At 42.5% G+C, this 16,609-nt stretch overlaps 1 pseudogene across 1 annotated transcript in view; it reads left to right on the forward strand.

The window, feature by feature from the left end:
• Positions 1–1,468: 1,468 nt before the first annotated feature.
• The window catches only part of LOC143664379 (uncharacterized), a 28,058-nt pseudogene continuing 12,917 nt past the window's right edge, over positions 1,469–16,609 (forward strand). The window contains exons 1-3 of the transcript XR_013166406.1: positions 1,469–1,571; positions 12,005–12,777; positions 13,491–13,628. The product of XR_013166406.1 is annotated as an uncharacterized LOC143664379 (transcript). The remainder of the gene's footprint in view (positions 1,572–12,004; positions 12,778–13,490; positions 13,629–16,609) is intronic.

The raw sequence follows: 16,609 nt of genomic DNA on the forward strand, positions 1-16,609 counted from the left end.
CGAGGTGATGGTAAAGATGATGAAGCTGCATTTCCTTGGTAGAACAAATGACTCAGGTTCAGCGTAGAGAAGGATGGGTTAGTCTCACTTCCTGAGACCATCTCTCTTATTTTCCAGTTTGCTCAACCATGGTCAAAATATTATTTTACTCAATGTGGACATACAACCCATGTTATATTCTATTTTTGAGCTAACTGAAAAAACCAGGGAACTCCTTCCTATGAAATGATGTGACCAAAGTGTTTAGTCCCAATAACTGATGACATTCTCACATCGAGAAACCAAATTCCTCCACCCAAGCAGAGTCAATTAAGGACAGAACACATAGAAATCTGTGGTTATGTAACTTGTTGAGAGGACACTTCTGCTGTCTATTTGATAACCAATTTGATATTTGATAACCAATTGCTCAATACTTTAATCAGAGCAGACAAAAGGGGTACACATTTTCCACTGAATTCATATTGTGACAGTACTTTCACATGGCAAGGTTTTTGTTTGTTTTTTTTTTAATAAAATTTGAAGTATAGTTTTCATACAGAAGAGTGCAGAAATCAGAAATTTACAGCTCAATAAATTTTGAAGAGGTGAATATAGTCATGTAACCTGCTCTGGAGACCATTACTGGAACCTGAGAAGCCCCTCTCCACATCTTCTGCTCATTCCACCTTACCCAAGAACAATCGTAACCACTCTCCTGGGTTCTAACAGCAGAGAATTGTGTTGTGCCTGTTTTTAAATGTCATATAGGTAAAATTATACATCTTGTTCTCTTCTGTGTCTGGCTCAGCATCACAGTTGTAACATCAATGCATGTTGCTCTACATTTGTTCATTTCCATTGCTTTTTAGTATTCTACCTTAAAAATATACCATAATGCATTTGCTGTCTGTGGATATTTTTGGATTCTTCCAGTTTGGGGCTATTGCAAATAGCCCTTCAATTTTAAAAATTACTTTTTATTTCAAAACTTTTGCAACATTAGGCAAGGCAGTTGTAGAGGAGGGAGTGACCAGAGGGAAGCTGGCTTGGCCTTCACTCTCCACCTTGGGAGTGTCATTGCGTGTGGAACGGCAGCTTTTGAAGGACAACTGTGCAGGAGAAAAGGGGTTTGGTTTTCACAAGCCACAGATGTACGGGAGTAGAGACAGCTGCTGTATTTGCAGGGCTAAGTCCTCTGGTTCTCGAGTCACTGACAGAAGATGAGAAGAAAAGGACTTCCAGAGCTGTTTTGGGTGGCATGAGGCTGGTTAATGAGATACCTGCCATGCCTGCATCTTGCCTGTGAAAAGATGGAAGAAGCTGCCAGCAGGATAAACAATAAATAAATAAAAATTAACAAACAAAACTGGAATCAGTGTGGTAGATGCAAGGGCCGGACCCAGTCTAACTACGCTGAGATCAAATAAAGTGTGGCTCTGCCTGGAAACGGGATAAAAAGCAACCGGCTCAGCAAACTGCAGAAAGAATGAGAGCACGGGCAGTTCGCTGGTGGCACTCGCACCCCGCCCTGCAGGAGACCCTGGCTCCATTCCAGCCCGTGCCCAACTGCCCCGCCCCCGCCCCCGGGGGTAAAAAAAAAAAAACGCGTGGGAACAAAATCTCCTATAATCTACATATCACGTATCTGCCTCTGGTCTGAGTGTAGATATAGCAAAACGTTTGTCTAGGGAGACACATAAAAAGAAAAACCGGAATCTAAACAGCACAGTTCTGACGCTCATCGTACCACCTCCATGGCCTCGGCAGCCCAATCTCCTTGTTCCGTAACAGTCAGATGGTGGTTCAGACACCGAGAGGGCTTCTGCCTCTGATACAGCACCAGCCTCCTCGTTGTCAGAGCTCATATACTGTAAGACACAGGAAATAGATGGTGGGATTGGCTGTAAGGGCCATTTGGGGGAAGTCGTCACTGACACTATTCCAGCCTCGCTGCAGCTCTAAGAAAGCAGCTGGAGAAGCCGGTGGAGCGGGGACAGAGATTCTCCCCATGTCCACTCAGGAGTGGTGACCGAGGTTTATGTAGAAGGGGAGCAAAAATTTTTTTTATATATTAAATTTTTATATATTAAAAATATAAAAATAGTTATAACTTGCTATTCTGCCAAAGACAAATTCTAGAATGGTTTAGACTGGGTTATTTTTTTCCCGCATTTCCAGTGTCTAGCTTACTAAAGAAAAAAAGCATGTATATTTAAGATGCTGAGTATTTCATAGGAAAGCTGAATACTGCTGTAAAGTGCTCTTTAAGTCTTTTTTCTTTTTTAATGCCCTTCTCATGAATGGAATTAGGGAAATTTCAGGTGACAGAGATGGGATTTGCTGTATGATAAACCACATGTAGTTTTAGTCTTTTCTATATTGAGAAGCAGTGGTTGGGACATTTTTTAAGGTGGCTGGCTACACTTGTTTTTCCTCATGATAGTAAATTTGTCGTAATTCAATAATATGAACTTGCCCCTAGAAGTATTTGTTGATAATTTTGAAATATTAAGGTCTTGCCAAAGTTCTGATGATTCAAACCTGTGTTACTGAATATTAAGCAGGACAGACTAAGCTTTCTGGTGCAAGTTTCTTGAAAGAAAAAAGGAATTACTTAACGGACAGAGAGGTAACGTGATTGTATATGTTGTATCCTGTCACCTCCTCCATATTAATATTTGATAAAGATTTAATTTATATGAAACATCTAAAGCAGACTCAAAGGTCCTCTTGGGGAAATGGGAAGGCTTCAGTATCAGCAATCCTGTATGAATAGTACCTGCATGAAGCATTACCACATGGTAGAGAAAACACACTATTAAAAATGTCTGAAAAATATAAAGTGAGTAAATCTCCAAGATGGCACTAAACAAAGGCTAATGCTTCTTGGGGCATATTTCTTAGAGAGCTTGCCTCTAAGCTCGCTATATATAGTCTGTATATATATATATAGTCTGTCTATAATTGACTTTTGTGTCATATGCCTGGTGACTACATTGAAACTCTGCACAATTCAATTTTAGCTCTGTATTACTTCAGTTGACCTTTGTGAGGGTTTTATCTGGTCAAATGGGTGTTTGACTTTTTTTAACATATGAAGGTTAAAATATTTCTTTTCAATATTTAAAGTAAAGTTCTATTAGAAGAAGAGAGGTGTGTGTTAATGCTGGGTGGGTTGGGTTTTGGTTTGGCTTCTTTTAGTAAGGATTTTTGAACACTGACATGTTAAGTGATGAATAAATCCTAACATGGAGCTCTTCAATTCTAAAACCTCTATTAATTAAATCCAAACTAAAGTACTTTTTGCCTCATTTTTAAAATTTCAGGAAAAAAAATCACCTTACATGAGGGGAGGAACGTTTTTGCCTACCTTATAATAAAAACATGGCTCAGTGCTTATTTTTTAAATGGGATTTTAAAATTGGATAGCATAAATAAAAATAATTGAGCTACTTTTTATAGGCACCCTATGTTTTATGGTTCTTAATCTAAACTTAAGATTCTATATTTCTTCCTTTTGGGAAAACCTACATGCTACACACCACCAAAATGCACAGATCACACAGTGAGTGGAGTTGGCTCTCCCACAGCTTCTGAGGTGTATTACAAGAGTTCCAGCCATTGTTATCTTCCTCCTGAGTTATATTTTGAAACGTGTTTTTTTTGTACATTTTGACTACAATATTGGTGGTAGAATTTACCATAAGATGGATCATCTCTGCTTCTGTATTTATTTATTTGTTTGTTTATCACTCTACCTTAATCACAACCTTCTTTTTCCCTTTCCACCTTTCTTTGCCTGCGGGATGTACTGTATAAAGTCATGCACTTTGTTTTAATATGTTAGAAATATACAAATCTGTTTTGTATTTTTTATACTATTGCATACTCATAATCAAAACTTTTACAAGGTATTGAAAAATTCAATTTATCAGAAAATTTTTAAAAACTTTTGCAGCAGAAAATAGCTAAGAATATATAATAAAGGTGTAAAGAATCTGCTTTACCTATATCTGAGCCTCTGCGAACTTGGTGGGCTACTTCTTTGGAAGAAATCAGTGAATGGGTGACTGTGGGCAGGAAGGAGGAGAAAGGAGTCAAAGACGGTTGGTCCCAAGTTTCTAAACAAATGACTGATTCCCCCCTGCTGAGGCTGGGACTCCAGGAGGAGAGTGTAAATGCAGAGAAGGCGAGGAAGCCAATTGGAAGTATTTGATTCTGATGACCTAGAGAACAGGCTCTAGGTCAATTGCCTTACTAACTACTGTGTGATGTTGAACAAGTAGCTTAACTCTTGAAGTGTTAGCTTCTTCATCTGCAGAAAGGGGGGAATGCAAACCCACGGGGTAGTCATGAGGATAAACAGATAATGTGTGTAAAATTTTACATGAACATAGTAAGAATTCAATAAATACTGCTTATTATGATTTTTTTAATTGTCATGATCACCCAAATGGAGACGTCCCTAACTATTGGATGCATAAGTCTGAAACCCAGGGGATACCACACCAGAGCCTTACTCAGGATCTGTTCTCTTTATTTGCTCACACCTCCAGTGACCACTAGGTGGAGATAGCATCTTCCTTACTCCAATATTGCTCCCCGTTCCTATCAAATAAACCCAACCACACAATCAGCAGAGAACCCTATTTCTTTGAGACTTGTGACATTCGTTTTCTCGATTTCCAGTTTCCATTCCTCGTTGTTGTTAACTGCCACCCTCCTCTACATTCCACTCGTGCTTTGGAAATTTAGGCACCAGGCTTATTGTTTTTCTTAAGTAACACCTTCTTTCTAAGCAATTTCATTCAGTCAATTGTTTATTTTGTACAATCACCGAATAGATATTTACCTTGGGAGTGTAAGTACATCCCACCGAGCCCGACGCACCTCAAACAGACTGCATCATTTCATGTCTCCTGTTTGGAACCATCGCCATCATCCCAATACTCAGGCTAAAAAGTTTGAATTCAGCCTTGTCTCCTTTTTCTCTCTCATTCACCACGTCAAAGAAATTACTATACTCTCTCTATATACAATGTGTAGGCGTATATGTAAATATTAAATGCAGCATTATACCTCGATATAGATACATATATAAATGTGATGTTTAAATATACAAGTTGTATGTTCCTATACTCTTTGCCATGCTTGCTATCATTACCCTGATCCAGTCCCTACATTTTCTCACCTGACCTTCTGCAACAGTCTCCTGGCTAGCCTCACTGCCCCCGACAATAGCCCCGGGGATCCCTCTGCCACAGAGTACAGAGATGCGTCACCTCCAACACAAATCCCCGCCCTTTCATCCTTCACCCGGTTCAACAACCCACCTGTGCTGGTTTGAAAGGATGTATGTACCCTAGAAAAGCCACGTTTTAAGCTTAATCCCGTGTTGTAAAGACAGTCACTTCTTCTAATTCCTATTCGGTACTGTATGTTGGAAACCGTAATTAAATCATCTCATTGAGATGTGATTTAATTAAGAGTGGTTGTTGAACTGGATTAGGTGGAGATGTGTCTCCACCCATTTGGGTGGGGTCTTGATTAGTTTACTGGAACCCTATAAAAGAGGGAACATTTTGGAGAATGAGAGATTCAGAGAGAGCAGAGAAGAACGACACAGCCATGAGAAGCAGAGTCAAGCAGCCAGCGACCTTTGGAGATGAAGAAGGAAAACACTTCCTGGGACCCTTCATGAAACAGGAAGCCAGGAGAGAAAGCTAGCAGGTGATGCCGTGTTTGCCACATGCCTTTCCAGATGAGCAAGAAACCGTAACTGTGTTCCCCATGTGCCTTCTCACTTGAGAGAGAAACCCTGAACTTCATCGGCCTTCTTGAACCAAGGTATCTTTCTCTGGATGGTTGCCTTTGATTGCACATTTCTCAGCCTTGGAGCTGTAAACCAGCAATTTATTAAATTACCCCTTTAAAAAGCCATTCTGTTTCTGGTATATTGCATTCTGGCAGCTAGCAAACGGGAACAATGGTATTGATGATGTCAATTAATCAAAGATGAATTCACTTGATCTCAGGATGGAAAACTTAAGTGCAATTAGAATTCAACATTCATAACCTTCCAATCAAAAAACCGAAATTGACAGTTATCCAACCTGACGTAAGTGTTGCTGTGCTGGATTAAAGCTGTTATGTACCCAAGAAAAGGCCATGTTCTCTTTTTTTATTTATTGTACTAGAGCTGAATAAGATGTAATCATTACGGGAAACCTGGTAAAGGGTACAGGGGAGCTCTGTACTATTTTTTTTATTGAGATATAGTATATATTCACATACCATATAATCATTCAAAGTATACAAACAGTGGTTTCACAGTATCATCATATAGCTGTGCATTCATCATTACAATAGATTTTTGAACATTTTCATTATTCAAAAAAAAATGAGAATAAAATTAAAAATAAAAGTAAAAATTAACACCCACCCCCAATCCCATATTCCCCATCCTCCCTATTGTTTATTTCTTTTTCTTACTAATTTGTCCATAATTAGTATAAAGGGGGTGTCAGTCGCAAGGTTTTTACAGTCACAAGAACAGATCTTAAAAACTCTATAATTATTCAATCATCTACAGAAAGAAAGACTACTGGATTACAGTTCAACAGTTTCAGGTATTTCCCTCTAGCTACTCCAATGCACCAAAAACTGGAAAGGGATAGCTATAAACTGCATAAGAATAACTTCCAGAATGACCTCTCAACTCTATTTGAAATCTCTCAGCCACTGAAACTTTATTTTGTTTCATATCTCTTTCCTCTTTTGATCCAGAAGGCTTTCTCACTCCCACATTGCCACGACCAGGCTCATCTCTGGGCATCATGTCCTATGTTGCCAGGGAGATTTATACCCCTGGGAGTTATGTCCCATGTAACAGGGAGGGCAGTGAGTTCATCTGCACAGTTGGCGTACAGAGAGAAGCCACATCTGAGCAACAAAAAAGGTTCTTTGGGGGTGACTCTTAGGCATAATCACAGGTAGGCTTGGCTTTTCCTTTGCAGGAATAAACTTCATTAGGGCAAGCCCCAAGATCAGGGGTCTGGCCTATTGGTAGTCCCCAATGCTTGTGAGAATATCAGGTCTTTTCCAGGTGGGGAAGTTTAATATTTCCACCTTTTCCCCCAGTCCATCAAGGGGAATTTGCAAATACTTTTTCATCTTCTGCACAGATTACTTTGGGATGTATTAGGACATCACACTAACCTGTTCAAACCAACAAGATCTCACTCCCTATTCAAGTTTCCATGTCATTACAGTGTTCGAATAAACTGGCCATACAAGTTAAATTAGATAGTTTGCTACCAAAAATATACATTTTGCACCAAAAAAGCATCTCTTCCTTTGGTCTCACACAGAAGTTGCAGTTTTAAAATACAGTCAGTATCATCCTTTATCCTTTAGTCTAATTTACCTTAGTCCTAACCAGATCAGCTTCATTCATATTTCTAATTGAAGTCTTGTCACTTTTTCAGCATTTTTAATCATTGCTGTAGGGCTAATGCTGACTTTCATAGCTATAGAATTCTAGCTTTGAGTCTCAGGCGTTGCACAAATATCCAAAGTTCCGGGGATGACAAGGTTATACACGAAGAACTCAGAATCTCAGAATTTAGAAATAGCAGTTTCAAATTCAGGAATAGATATAACTTTTGTAAGAGCTTACAGTCTAGGAATCTTTAAAGTAGGCCTTCACCTGAAAACCTATGCTCTCGAATTTAATTCTGAGTGCTGTACATTATAGTTAGTCCATATTAGTGAGGCATTATAATATTTACTTTGTTATTTCTGTCTTTTTGTTTCACTCAACATATTGCTAAATATTGCTGGAGTGTCAAGGGGCAGTTGGGCAGTGTCAGAAATAGATTGTAAAGAGAGGGCACTGTATGTCAAGGAAACAATTTCATTCTGTGGCCAAATAATTTTTGAAAGATCCCTTCTCTGCAGTGAAGGGGGCTAAACAGAGGACAGAGAGCTCAGAAAGATATTACAAAAATACAGTTGGTGAGGACCCCAAATAAGCTAGTCGAGAGGGAAGTCAAGACAGTTAAGATGAAAGTCAAGTGAAGACAGCATCAAGGTGCAATCACTTCACACTGAAAGCCCTGCTTTTAGGGAATTAGCATGAATTCCCCAAGGAGACAAAAGTAGCACCTCTTGGTATTTAATTCACAGCATGCAAACAGAAGGTGAGAGCTGAGTAAATTCCACGTAAGCCAGAAAACAACCAGGACTCCAGGTAGGAGAAACAGTCACAGCATCTCTTTGTTTGCAGATGATAATCAACAAAGTTTATTTCTGTGCAAAATTGGGTGGCCCTGTGAAGAGCTTTTGGAATTGAGAAATGAAAGTAGTGAAATAAAGCCTGCTCCCCACAGATGAGGGGTCCAGGCTGGGTATCCCTGGGCATGAGTGATGATGACACACTTGGTGGAGTAGGGGTCCCACCAAATGGGCCTCCGTGACGACAGCAGTCTTGTACTTAGATAGACCAGTAAATAGGTTTGGGGGCCATTGGGTCTCCCTTTTCCTGGTTTTCAGAATCTATACATTTGTCTTAAAGACAGATTCTGGTTTTGAATCTTTGGATTCGAGGATAGTCCAATCTGAGTTGTCTCCGCCACAACACATCCAAGGTTGTCTTTTGGATCTGTATCTGGTGGACCAATATCCCAGTAATTTTCTGTACTAGCCCACTTATTATTCCTTATAACTAGGAACATCCATAGTTGAAATTCGTACATCTTCTCACGTTTAACTGACACGGGTTAGGACTGCTATTTTTCTTTCCACCCAAAGAGGAAAGCAAACCCAGTCTGGATAAGAGGAAATGGTAAGATGGGGGGTACAAGTGCTCTTGTGTTCTTGATGCCCAGGGCAATGCAGAGCAGGAGCTAGCCCTCTCTTGTTAGCTGTGTGACCTGGGATTAATTTTTAATCTCTTTATGTTTCAGATTCTGCATCTGTAAAGGAGGAGTAACAAGCAACAATCGTGTCATTCAAGTGTTGAAAGGATTAAATGAGCTAATGTAATTAACCAGGTTTAAATAGCCCCTGACACTTAGCACGTGCCATGTATCAGCTATCACTACACTGGGTGGGGCAGCTAAGCATTTGTAAAATAAGCCTCTCAACAGAGAAAACCTTTCTAACTAGTGGAAAGGCTGGAAGACAGTGAACTCCCTGCCCTAAAGTGAGCGATCCAAGATTTCTTGGCAGTAGACGGGCTCCCTGAGGTGGGGATTGGCTGTACTTGGTGATTGCCACAGCTCCCTCACTCCACGAATTTCCCTGCTAACCCAGACAGCTTCAGTGTTTTCTACATATGAACCTACATCACAGGACTCTCAGCTCAGTCAGTTCCTTCAGACCTGACCAACGCAGGCAGGGTTCTCTGTCTCACGGTGAATCTGATCTTGGCTCAGTCTCTGTTTTAGTTTGTTAATGCTGCTAGCAATTCAATATACCAGAAATGGAATGGCTTTTAAAAGGGAAATTTACTAAGTTGCAAGTTTACAGTTCTAAGGTCATGAAAATGTCCAAACTAAGGCATCCAGAAAAAGATGGCTTGACTCAAGAAAGGCTGATGTCGGTCACATGTGAAGGCACCCGGCTGGCTTCTGCTGGTCCTTCATCCCAGTTCCATTGCTCCCAGCTTCCAATGCCAGTGGCTTCCTCTCTAAGCACCTGTGGGCCTTCACTCAGCTCCTCCAGGACACAACTCTGCGTTCTGGCTTGCTTAGACTCTCATGGGAAGGCAGAAGGTGATGTCTTCTGGGCTCTGCATCTCCAAGTGTTCCTGCCTAGGCATCTGCTCTCTCTGTTGGCACTTCAAGTATCTCCAAATGTCTGTGTCTCTTTCAGCAATGAAGCATCTGTTCTCTAAGCATCTGCATTAGAGGTTTCTCCGCAATTTTCCCCCTTTTATAGCATCTACTAAGCTAATCAAGACCCACCTTGAACAGGTGGAGTCACATCTCCATCTAATCAAAAAGTTACACCCACAATTGGGTGTGTCACATCTTTATGAAAGCAATATAATCAAAGGTCATGCTCACAATTCAGTGAGTCAATCTCCATGTAAACAATCTAATCAAAGGTTTCCACCCTAAACAATAGGTCTGGCCCCACAAGATTGGATCAGGGTTAAAACATGGCTGCTCTGGGGTAAATAATAGCTCTAAACAGGCACAGCCTCTAACTAAGGATTTCATTTTAAGGAGATAGGTCACGTGATCTCTTCCTTGTTGGACACATCTGAGCTTTGAAGAGGAAAATCATAAACAACAAAGGACAAGCAAACACTTCCAAACTATGTTTGTCTCTCTGAGTTCCTGTCAATCTGTCCCTAGCAACTCACAAAATGAATGCATTTTCAGAATAGGACATATATACACCAGGGCATATTATGAATAAGTAAAAATGCACAGGAAAACCTGGGGAGGTTGGGGGAGTGCACCCACCTACCAGTCCCTAGAAGCTAGCTCCCTCCTTTATGCTTCCTCCTCATTAGGTAGACTTGAGCGAGTGAGTGGGAGGGAAGTAACTGGTAGGTCTCAGACCCCAGGCAATAGACAAATACTCCACTTCTCTTTCCCCTTCCTCCCACACTCCTAGCCGCATCCTGTTCCAGAAAACTGTAGATCCTCTCTCTCTCTCTCTCTCTCTCTCTCTCTCTCTCTCTCTCTCTTTCAGGTTGTAATCTCTGAGAATGGATATAGGAGAGATTGGCTGAAATGTGCTACAGCTTGATACTGGCTGAAAAGTGAAGGGAAAGAAAGAAGGGGGCACTGACAGTGCCAAATTTTTCCTGAGCCCCGTAATCCTGGAAAACAGTGAAGGATGAGAATCTCCTCACTCCTTTGCTCAAAAACTGGCTTACTGCCAGGAACCATCCTAGCTAAGACTCACGGGTAACCCCTTGTTTACCCATCAGGGCCAGATACAGGCCTCTTCAACTCTTCACCTCATAAATTAGACCAACTGCTTGTCCCCACTGATCAGTCAGAACAAATGCTTGCTAATCACATTTTAATTAAGCTTCTCTTCTTCCCCCAGGCCCCTGAATTTCTGGCCCACCCTCAGCCTGAGCCAGCAGACAGCACAACCTTAACAACGACTTCTGGAAAATTAGGCTGGCTTCAGCTTCAAAACATTCTCTGATCATATGGCCCTTTCATCCCACTTCCCCACACACTGTTATTTCTAGCCTCCTGTACTCCTCTTTCTTTAAAAACAAAGCCTAAAACTGAAATCTCTTCTTGCCGAACCCTTGAGATTCTTGCAGACTTACAACCAGAGAGTTTTCCCTATTGCAATAGTCCCTTTCCCAACCTCCTGCACTGATCTTCTCCAGTAAAGTCTCTCCCTCCTACATCTGGATTTGTTTTTTATTTGACACCATTTTGCCTTCAAATTTTACCAGTTACTCATTTCAGGGAATTAAGTGACTTCAGGCCCCTCGAAGATGTCTGCCGTGTGTCTTTATATCACAATGACTTTTGTGGGAGTCAATCAGTTCAGGCAAGATTAGAAGTTAATCACTCTTGGTTCTCCCATTTCGGGAGAAAGAGTGTCCCACAGCTGAAATGACAATATGGTCACACTGAAAGGCCGGGTGCATTTGTTAAAGAAGGTGTCACTTGTCGGTTGTTGGCTTGAACCCCCAAACTCGTCCCCTTGCTAAACTGTAGAGAGACAGCTTAAAAACAAAACAAACACGCCGCTTGCTAAATTGTAGAAACATATTAGACAAAAAAAAAGGTCTGACAGAAAAGAGAGTATTATTTGTCTAAAACGTGGTGTTAAAAAATGTGCAAAAACTTTATTTATGCCATTTTCGTCTTTTTTTGTCCGTGCTCAGAACCAGGCCCACCGTTTCCCCTGCTAACTTTGGACATAAACCAAACCTACTAGTAAAGAACGCGCTGTAGTACCCTTCTCCTCCAGAGAGGGCATCGCGTTTCAAGTGAGGCACCTGGCTCAGAACTAGCGGACGTTGTGTTTGCAGTTCTCAATTTGGTCCGCTCGGCTTATCCACTGAAGCGTGGGCGGGGAGGGGACTCGGCGCGCAGCCTGAGAGCGCCAGCCTCTGCGGTCCCCGCGGTCGCCACGTCTGGGCGCGGCACGGGCGGGAACGGTTTGGGGAGGGGAGGTGCGAAGAGGCATAGGAAGGTGTTGCGGGACAGTATTCCGGGCATCACAAGGCCCGCCATCCTCCGCTTGGCGCGCCGGGGCGGTGGTAAGCGCATCTCTGGCCTCGTTTACGAGGAGACGCGTGGCGTCCTGGAGAATGTTATCCGTGATGCCGTAGCCTACACCGAACACGCCAAGAGAAAGACGGTCACCGCGATGGACGGACGCCCTGAAACGCCAGGGCCGCACGCTCCACGGCTTCGCCGGCCGAAGCGTGTCCCCTCCCGGGGTGCAGCAGCGCCAACGGAAGGCCCTTTTCAGGGCCGCCACCTGGTCACTGCCGAAGGACCTCTGCGCTGCAGAGGGGAGAGGGCGAGCCCGATTAGGCTTAAGGTTGCAGGAAAACGGTGCTGGGAACAGAATGTTATGCTTAGGGGTTTTTTTGTTGCTTTTTTTTTACGTAGTGGTTCATGATTCTCTACCCGAGTGATTCGCGGGTAAGCGGGATTCGAGTTGGGAAATTAATAGTGTCAATTGTCCTGTGTGGGCTTTTTTTAAAAGTTTGTCTTTAAACCGAAGGGGCGTTCTTGGTCTAACTAGTAGAGGACTCGTCTCCTGCAGTCCGCCTGCTGTCCCGCGGCCGCCCTGGTAGGTTATAAATCTATTTATGGCATTTATCCCATTAGAAATCTATGAGACTTATGCCCTGGCTGCTGACCAGAGTATGTGTACACGGACAACGCATTCCAAAATAAATTTATATGGGTGAGGCCGATTTGGGGATTAGCCAATCAAGCGTTTGTTTTTTGGGTTTTTTTTTTTTTAATCTCCACAAAATTTCTTTTAAGAGGCAGTGAAGCTTCGGATTATATTAAACCACTGAAAGGAAAAACGGACTCTTAAATGAGCTGTGTTTCTCGGAAAACCGAGAAAAAGTACTCTCCACCGCTTACCGCCTAAGAACAAAGATGCGCTAACTAGATGCGCTAACTCAGGCCTGGCCTCTAGTTACCCTTAGGCCGCGTTCACCGCAACTAAGGATATTTGAACCCCCAAATATAGACCCAAAAGACAAGCCGGGCTGGCTATCCCTGACTCCAGAGATTCCAAAGCAGACTCGTGATGTCAGAGTATACAGCCGGGCTCAGCCCCAGAGCACGCATTCATTGGTGCGTGCAAGCAGGGGATGCAGTGCCCCTCCAATTGCTAGCAGGCTGGAAAGGGAGGTGAAGGCAGCCATAGGCTGGTCTTGGGGCTGCAGGGGATGTGGGTGATTGGCTCTGGCTGTATCCAACCCTGACCAGAACCCATAGAGAAAAAGCTGTTGAGGTGATATTTCCATTTCCTGGACATTTTTGCAGTATCTCTGTCCTGAGGATCTCAGCTGTTTTCCAGATTACGAAGTTCCCCTTTCAAGAAAGATGAAGATCGTGCCATCCTGGGTAAGAAATACGAATAGAGAAAATAGCCACAATGCAAGGCATCTATAACAAAGACAAGTGAGTTGTGCAGATTTTAAAATTTTGTTTATTTTTTTAGCTCCCAGGAATGAGTGATCCAGAAAGGTTTACTTCACCAAGGAGAGAATTCACAGCTCAAGTAGGGCTGACTTGGTGCCTGGAGGGTGGGGTTCAGTTGGATTAATATTATTTGTGAAACGTGTGCCCTGGAACATCCTGCCTTTTCCTCTCTCTCTCTCTCAACACACAGCTCTTATTCCTCACTGAAATAATACATGATGTTTCCAGACATTAGCCAACTGCCACTTTTCTGAACAAGCTGAAAGTTCCACTCTACTTTGGACCAAAGCATGGTACAGTCTGCCCATTGCTTCCTGAAGTGGGTTATTTCACTGCTCCCCACCCCTGCAGTTGGACTGTGAGACTTTCATGATGCACGTTAATTGATATGTAGGCTTGCGTATTTTCCACCCGCAGGGCCGAACACCCCCGTGGGGCACAGAGCCAGGGACACTTGCAGGGGTTCTGGGTGAGCCTGGATGGGGAAGCCTGAGAGCACTTGGAAGAGCTTGCCTGTCTGTGAACCCCTGCTCCATCTCACCCTATGCCTCGCCCCAAAATCCAAGAGGCAGCCAAGTGTGTGTTAGCAGTTATTAGCTCTGAAAGACTAAGTCAATTTCTCTGAGTAATGCAGAGATTTTCTGGCCTTTAGTTGTAGTCCTGATTTGCATAATTGTTCCTTCCTCCAGGCAGCAAATCAGAAGCTGTCTTCCCTTCTCCAGCAATTTGGCAGAGTCCTGGAGAAAATATCTTCGTTGATATTTTATTGTTTATAGTTTCCTACTATTTCTTGGTCTCTCAGATACATAGTAAAATAGGAATCAATTTTTCTGCCTTATTTTTATGATTATTGGCCTAATCACTGTGCAAATTGTAATGGTACAGAAACGGGACATGAGTTGCCATGTTGAATGTGCATAATATTTCCTGTTAACGTGTGACATCGTCATTTATGTTGAAAGGCAAATCAGAGTCGAGCTTGCCGTGGGCATAGGCTTGAGGGGTAGGTGGGAGCGTGAGGACAGAGCTGGAGGGTGAGGGGTGCCGGCCATGGCCATCCCTGCTTTTGGGGTCTGGGTGATGGGTTGCGGCCCCTCTCTCAGGTTCCTTTGTTGAGTTTGCAGATTGCAGCATTTTATTTAGGACACCAAAAGTTTCACTGTAGCAAAGAAGCCAGTCACTAGCAAAAGCTTTAAGTGGTCTGTTTTGTGTGTTAGTCAACAGTTTTTATAGCCATTAAAAGGAATTTAGCTGGAGTCGTAGGACAAGGGCTTGTTCATTTTATGAGGGTGGGTTTGTGCAAGTGGGGCTTTATTTTGTATTGGACCAGATGTAGCTAACTAGAGGCTTGATTTGCCATCTGGGTTGGCACCCTCAGAGCAGGTATGGGTTTGAGAAATTTTACTTGTGTGTTGGTTCTGAGAAAACCCAGGAGCTCCTTTTGATTATAGTTGTTTGCTAATGTTAAAAAGAAAAGAAAAGTTTCTTAGACAAATTCATCTTTAATACATGTTAAAGAGATTACTACATTAGCCTGGAAAGTGGCAAGGTTAAAGACTGTGCCAGTTGCAGAGAAGGAATTGGAGAGGCAGTGGAGCTGGGAAACAATGCTTACAAAAGCAGCCAATTAAGAAAAGAAAAAGGAGGTGCTCTAGTTTGCTAGCTGGAGGAATGCAATATACCCAAACAGAATGGCTTTTAAAAAGGGGAATTTAATAAATTGCTAATTTACAGTTCTAAGGCCAAGAAAATGTCCCAATTAAAACAAGTCTCTAGAAATATCCAATTAAAGGAATCCAGGGAAAGATACCTTGGTTCAAGAAGGCCAATGAAGTTCAGGGTTTCTCTCTCAGCTGGAAAGGCACATGGTGAACACGGTCAGAGTTCCTCTCTCATCTGGAAGGGCACATGGTGAACACGGTCAGAGTTCCTCTCTCATCTAGAAGGGCACATGGCATACACAGCGTCATCTGCTAGCTTTGTCTCCTGGCTTCCTGTTTCATGAAGCTCCCCGGGAGGCGTCTTCCTTCTTCATCTCCAAAGGTCGCTGGCTAGTGGGCTCTCTGCTTCTCGTGGCTGTATCATTCTTCTCTGGCTCTCTGAATTGCTTATTCTCCAAAATGTTTCCTCTTTTATAGAATTCCAATAAACCAATCAAGACCCACCAAATGGGTGGAGACATGTCGTCTCTTAATCCAGTTTAACAACCACTCTTAACTAAATCCCATCATCCAGGGAGATGATCTGATTACAGTTTCAAACATACAGTATTGAATAGGGATTATTCTACCTTAATGAAATGGGATTTTGATTAAAACATGGCTTTTCTAGGGGACATACATCCTTTCCAACCAGCACAGGAGGCAAAAAATCAGATGAAAATTGCAGCTTTGTTTTGTTATATTTGATGAGATAAAAAATCTTGTTCCTATCAGTGGTTGTGCTGGTTTGAAAAGATTATGTACCCTAGAAGAACTGTTTTAATACTGATCCATCTTGTGGAGGCAGCCCTTTCTTTTAATCCCTATCCATCAGTAGGTTAGTAATGTGATTAGATTATCCCCACAGAGATGTGACACACCCAATTCTGGGTATTAACCTTTGATTAGAGGGAGATGTGACTCCACCCATTCCAGGTAGGTCTTGATTAGTTTATTGAATCCTTTTAAAAGAGGAAACATCTTGGAGAGAGCAGCAGAGCCACCAGAGCCCTCACAGCCAGAGACCTTTGGAGATGAAGAAGGCACACCCCTGGGGGAGCTTCATGAAACAAGAAGCCTGGAGAGAAAGCTAGCAGATGTTGCTATGTTCGCCATGCGCCTTTCCAGTTGAGAGAGAAACCCTGAATGTCATCGGCCTCTTTTGAGTGAAGGTAACCTCTTGTTGGTGCCTTAATTTGGACTTTTTTATAGACTTGCTTTAATTAGGACATTTTCACAGGCTTAGGAACTGTAAACCTA

This window comes from Tamandua tetradactyla, chromosome 20 (genome assembly GCF_023851605.1).
Source record: "Tamandua tetradactyla isolate mTamTet1 chromosome 20, mTamTet1.pri, whole genome shotgun sequence".
In the NCBI taxonomy this organism is placed as follows: Eukaryota; Metazoa; Chordata; class Mammalia; order Pilosa; family Myrmecophagidae; genus Tamandua; species Tamandua tetradactyla.